This window comes from Perognathus longimembris, chromosome 8 (assembly GCF_023159225.1).
Source record: "Perognathus longimembris pacificus isolate PPM17 chromosome 8, ASM2315922v1, whole genome shotgun sequence".
Classification (NCBI taxonomy): Eukaryota; Metazoa; Chordata; class Mammalia; order Rodentia; family Heteromyidae; genus Perognathus; species Perognathus longimembris.
The window spans coordinates 63,006,367-63,012,366 of record NC_063168.1 but is presented as its reverse complement, the minus strand read 5'-3'; the positions used below and the strand labels follow the sequence as shown (position 1 = coordinate 63,012,366).

General features: G+C 55.9%; 1 protein-coding gene across 6 annotated transcripts in view; it reads left to right on the top strand.

The window, feature by feature from the left end:
- The first annotated feature begins 1,859 nt into the window (after window positions 1–1,859).
- Window positions 1,860–6,000, top strand: part of Ncoa1 (nuclear receptor coactivator 1) — a 189,366-nt gene continuing 185,225 nt past the window's right edge. For 4 of the 6 annotated variants that reach the window (XM_048353318.1, XM_048353311.1, XM_048353321.1 and 1 more), the window contains exon 1: window positions 1,860–2,231. The gene's annotated coding sequence lies outside the window, so the exon portion shown is untranslated. Of the gene's footprint in view, window positions 2,232–4,063; window positions 4,903–6,000 lie in introns of those variants that run through there. The other 2 variants (XM_048353313.1, XM_048353312.1) reach the window with 2 other exon arrangements.

Sequence of the window (6,000 nt, the reverse complement as noted above, 5' to 3'; positions counted from 1 at the left end):
CCCAAGGGCAAGTGGGGGCTAGCTGGATTTAAGAAAGTGTGTCTGGTTAGTAAAAGCAGATGGAATCAGACAAACTGAACAGGACCAGAGACAAGATGGCCATTTAGGAGAGATAAGAGGGAGCTTTGCTGCTTTGGCAAGGGGTAATGACTTGTGGAGGAAGGAGAAAAAAAGTCAAGAGTTTACCTAAGAAGGAATATCACCCTAGAAGAAGAGAGCTTGCTGTAGCATCCTTGGATGGCTGTGGCAATATAAATACTACTTAAGTTTCATTCACCATTCAGCAGGATCTCAGCCCTTCTTGGGCGCCATGATGTGTATCTGTAGCCCGTCGGAGGACAGCCTGGGCTACATACCAAGACCTTCTTAAAAAAAGAACACAAAAAACAAACCCAAACCAAAAAATGAATAAAATCTGAGCCCTGTGTGTTTTGGAGGCTGTTTTAAAGTGAAGACACTACTCGGGAGAGTAGTGGCGGTGGTGGAAGAAGGCGATGCAAGAACTAAGAGGTGAAGCTCTGGACACAGAATTAACCTGTGAGAAAAAAAAAAAGGGGGGGGGGGAGTAAATCCTGGAGGATGCCAACCTTGGGGCAACCTCTGCTAGTGAGAGGACGTTGGGGGGGGGGGTGTGCAGAAGGAGGGGGGAAGCTGGCAGTGTTGTCCGAGGGCCTCGAGCCGGGGAGATGCAAGTGTCCACCGCATCTGGCGGTCAGCAGAGTCCGGCGGGGACCCGGGTGCTGTGGACGGACAACCCCTCGGGAAGTACCGGGGACCCGAAGGAGGCACTCTGCAGTGTCCAGACCGAACCGGGCCGGGGACCAGGCCCCGGCAGGAACCCCTTCCGTGACCTGACACGAAGGGAGGCGGTGTGGGTTGGAGGCCGTGTGCGCTGCTGGGAGCCCGCAGCAGCGTGGGGTCCCCGCGAGTGGGAGACGGAGGGGAAGGGCCTCAGGGTCGACTCAGGCGGCGGCGCAGGACCTTGAGGAGAGGGGGCCGGCAGCGGCCGGGGGAGGTCGAGGCCCCGGGCGTGGGGGGGGGGGGCGGCCCGTGGGGGACGGGTACGCCGGCCGGAGGGTGCTCGGCCAGTCCTGGGGTACGGAGGAAGCTGGGGGGGGGGGTCTCCTCTGTGGAAGTCTGGTTCTTCCAGGGCCGAGGCGGGAAAGTAGCACTAGCACGACGGATCAGGAAGAAAGGTGCGGGCCCCCTCCGGGGGTGGGGGCGAGGCCGGGGAAGGGCGGACACCCGGACTCTCGGGGCCCGGCCGAGGGTCACCCTTCTGCCCAGCCTGACAGCCGGAGGAATCCCCTCCCCCCCCCCCCCCCCCCCCCCCCGCGGCAGCCGCCTCCCAAAGCCACCGAACCGAGAAGCGAGGCCCGCGGGACGCGTCTCCCTGGAAGTCAGACAACACCGGAGTGGAGGGCCGGCGCCTCGCCCGCCTCCGCGGGGCCCGGGCACCACCCACCCGCCAGACAGAGCGCCGGCGGGCGGCTGCGGGCCCGGCGGCCCCGCGGGGGCATCCGGGGGTTCGAGGCCCGCCCCGAGGGTCAGGTCGGGAGCGGGTGGGAGGGAGGGGGGGCTCGGGCCTCCTTTCCCCACACTTGGTGAGGACGCGGGCCGGCGCGGGCCTGCGGCGGCGGAGGGCGCCGGGCGGCTCCGCCGAGGGCAGGCAGGGGCGCGCCGTCGGAGCTCGCGGGCCCCGGAGTCGCCGGGGGCTCCCGCGGGCCGCGCTGTCCGGGCCGCGGGCGGCGGGAGGGCGGGGCGGGGCGGGGCCGCGGGCGGCGGGCGGGCCGGGCGGGGCGGGGCGCGGAGGGGGCGGGGCCGCGAGCGGGGGGCGGCGGCGGCGGCGGCGGCCGAGGAGGAGGAGGAGGAGGAGGAGGAGAACATGGCGGCCGCGGAGAGCGGCTGAAATGCCTGTTCTTCAGGCCGGGCGAGCGGGAGTCTGACGCGATCCGCGGAGCCCCGACCTCCGACGGTTGGACCGCTGCCTCGAGCGCCTCGGCCGCCGGCTCTCTGCTACTCCCTCGGGCAGCGCCTTCGCCGGGGTCGCCCTACATCCCCCCTGCGGGGGGACCCTTGCTCCGGAGGAGGGGGCCGGAGAGCGGCGGCGGCGGCCGCCTGGGCCCCAGGGGCCGGGCGCCCAGCCCGAGGAGCAGCGGAGGCCCGCGGCGGCGCCGCCACGACCGCCCGCGAGCGCGGCGCCCCGGAGCGCGGCCCAGAGGCGGCGGCAGGTGAGTGGCGGCGGCGGGCGGGCGCCTCGCGGTGGGTGCAGCTGTCACGAGCCGCGCGGCCGCGGCGCCCCTAGGGGGCGGGGAGCAGCTGCCCCTCCGCCCCTGCTCGCCTTTCTCTGCGATCCGCTCCCGCGCCCACTTCGCCCGAGTTCCCCTCCCGGCCCGGCGCGGCCGCGGGGGGCGGAGGTCGCAGCTGTCACGGCGGCAGCAGCTGGGGGGGGGGGTGGCCGCTGCGGAGCGCCGTCCCCGCGCCGCGCTGCGCCTGCCCCACTTAGCGGAGGGCGAGCATCCGCGGAGGGCGCGCGAGGCTGCGCGGCCGCGGGCCCGGGGCGGGGAGCGGGGGGGGGGCGGGAGCGGGGCGCCCCGAGCCGCCGCCGAGAGGGGGAGCCGGAAGTCGGCGCGGGCGCCCCTCGGCCCCGACGAGCGCCGTGACCTTGGCGGGCCCGCCAAGCTCTCCCGAGTCTCGCTCGCCCCGACCGCGAAATCGGGGCTGCCGTGGCATGCCTCCCCGGGCCGCTCGGCCCTCGACGGCGCCGCTGCCCAGCCCCGCCGCCTTCGCCCTCCCCGGGGCGAGGGCTTCCGAGGGAGCGAGGAGTGCCCCAAAGCACATTCCCGCCCCCCCCCCCCCCCAACACACACATCGTAACCGAGGTTGAGTTCCCTTCCCGGGGTTCTGCCAGACGTCTGGTGCCGACGATTGGCGGGGGGCAGGGGGGGGGGAGATTGGCTGGTGGTCGCGGGGCGCGGGGGGGGGAGGTTAGTGGGGTGGTGGTGGTGTCGTACTGGAGCTCTCGCCGTTCTTCTGGAAGAGATGAGGGGAAACTGGAAACCAGGGTCCCTGGCCCTCACTATTCAGCTGTGGTGGCTTTTAAGGAAAAAATAAAAAAGAAAAAGGTTTTATTTTTAAAATCAGTTACTTCCCCCGGGCCAGACACCCTCGGTCTGGTGCTCTTGGAGGGAGACCTGGGGATTGCCCATCTGCGGCCAGGCAGTTGTCAGCCGCCCGTGTGACAAGGACAGGCCGCGGGGCCGTGGCCGCGGAGTTTGGTGGGGAGGAAAACTTTAGGCTGGAGGATCGGCCGGCCTTCCTCGCCTGGTTCTTCTCGCTCCTGGTCGAGGCGCGCGGAAGGGGTTGGGCGTCCTTGCGGAGAAGGTGACATTCTTTTTTTTTTTTCTTCGGAGACAGTGCATTTTCAGCGTGCAGCACGGATGTTGGTGACTGAGGGGGTGAATCGCAGCCCCAGTCCCCCCCCGCCCCCCCCCCCCCCCGTGGCTGGCCAGGAGGAATCTTGATTTGTGAGGCATGATGCTTTGCACTTCAGTAGTGAGGAAATCTGCAAGTGTCTGTGCAAGACATATAATACTGCCTGGTGGCTTAGATGATGATGAGCGGTTGCAGAGAAGAGTTTCAAGGGTTAAATTTGTTTGAGGTTTCTCTCCTCTTCTGGAGTTGGTTGGAGGTTAGTCTTGAAAAAAAAAAAAAGAAAAAAAAGTTGGCCAAAGGGGCCTCTCAGCTAGTTTCACAGAAGCAGTGATGTAGTAGGAAGGGGGTCGGATTTCTTCACATTGGGAATAATGTGATTTGCTTGGGTCTTTTGGCTCTCAAATTAGAAATAGTTTTGGGTTAAAGGTAGCCATGGGATTTGATTCCGTTTAATAAGCAGGCATTCCTCAAGCAGTTTGTCATAAAGGCGATAACATGAACGTGTTTCTACATTATCTCCTGTATTTTGTGGAAGGGTCTAACTTGGTTTTATGAACTAATGTCTGCATTATTTTCTCTCCATTTCTTATTCGGATTTTTAAGAGAAGACTCAGAGTAAGGAATATATATATATATGTGTGTACATATTTATAATATGTTATATTACATATACATATTGTTTGGAGAGAAAATAGAGGGCCATTGCTTCTAAGAGTAAGGTATTTGGCTTGACTTTTGTACACATTTTACGCTAATTATTACACTTATTTAACTCACACTGAACTTTGGCTTATGGGTGCAAAACTTGGATTTTTGCATAGTTTATAGTTAATCTCTTCTTTATTTCTGAGAAAATCTGTAAGATTGTCTCTTAAATTACTTTTTGTGTATATTTGTGGTTTAAGCCAAGGGAGTGTTTTTAGACCTGCATTTTTTGGGTAAGAGGTTTTATTGAAGAAAAAAAAAACTAATGGTGATTGTTCTACTTTTAACTGGGATTATATAGACAATACGTTTTCCTTCCTCCTTGTGCCAACATTTGTTTTTCTTTCTCCCTCCATTCCAAGGTTTCATTTCTAGAAATCTGGGCTGGAAACAGAAACAGCAGTTTGTATAATCCCAAGAACTTGCTTATGCCAGGAAGCTATAAGAGTAACATGAAGTGGGTGTGATATAAAGATACTGCTACTACTTAAGACATTTAACTGTTAAGGGAGTCTAGGGTCAAAATGTAATTTTTTCTAAATTTCCTATTTTCTGTGTATATGTTAATCTTTTGGTGGGCTGAGGATTGGGTTGCTATGGTGCTGATGTGTATATTGTGAAAGTGTTGGCAAATATGCTATAGGGAGACATGGTAAACAAGCCTAAATAATTTAAAGATGTTGTTCCCAGGATGGAATGTTCTCTGCATGTCCTCTTGATCCTGCTAATCCAGTGAGCAGACTTACTAGGACTAAATGTTGAGTAAGTGCTGCGGTGGTGTAGAGGTGCTGAAAGGTAGAGTGGCAAATGGATTGGACATCCCTTAAATCTTTTTTGGACTGCATACCAGACTCTGATTTGGTATATACAGACTATGATTCAAACATGGTTTGAATGTTGTGTTGTTTGGAGATGATTGGCTTTAAGCCATATGGCCTAACTTAGTTTTTCATTATAGTTCAGGTATAGAAGGTCAAAACAAGTACATGACTCTAAGTGGAATCCCCTAAGTTATAGAGCATAGGACATCCCCAGGATGCTCATTATTGCCTTGGCAGTGATTTTGCCTTCTAAATGATAATCACAGTAATTCTCAGAGGGCCATCTATTACTTTCCTGGCAGAGGTCCAAAAACATTGTGGTGGGCGCCTTTCTACATTATCTCTGCAAATGTTGGATGCCAAGGTGGGTATGGGATTGGATGAACTACTTGTATTTCAGGAATTGGATGATAAAGGCCTGTATCCAAACTGGGTTGCAGACCATACAGATTTCTTCCCATCTTACATAACTTTCCTACACTTTTGGGTAGAATAGATTATAGGAAACAACTTTGCTGCTTCTCCGTCATGTTAGTCAAGAATTTAACCTTTGGTCACAGGCCTCATTGTCCCTGTTCTTTTTGTTATTGTAGGTGAGGTCTAAACATTTCAAACCTTCTTTCTTCTTTCTTTGTATCTTAAACTATGTTTTTCAGGTCAGAATTTATAAAATGGCCTAATGGCAAATTCTTGGTTGCTTAATTTAAGGACAAATGGATTTTTTTCTATAGATCTGAAAGATGATTTGTGAGTATATAGTATTTGGATTAATATAGAGCATAGAAATATTTTTATTTCTGCCAGAGATACATGGAGTAAGGAAAATTATTGTAAAATATGGATGCCAACATGTAAATCCAGTTCCACAAATACAAGTGAAGTGAGTTATATCCATGTTTCTTCCCCAGTAACCCATCTACCACACAATATTTTTGAGACTGTTTGAAGTGAGAGGCTTTTAGAAAAGCTTAGTATAGTTGCCATATTTAAAAGATAAGTGGCTTATGTCAAAATAGAAACTATAGTCCCTTCAGAAGTA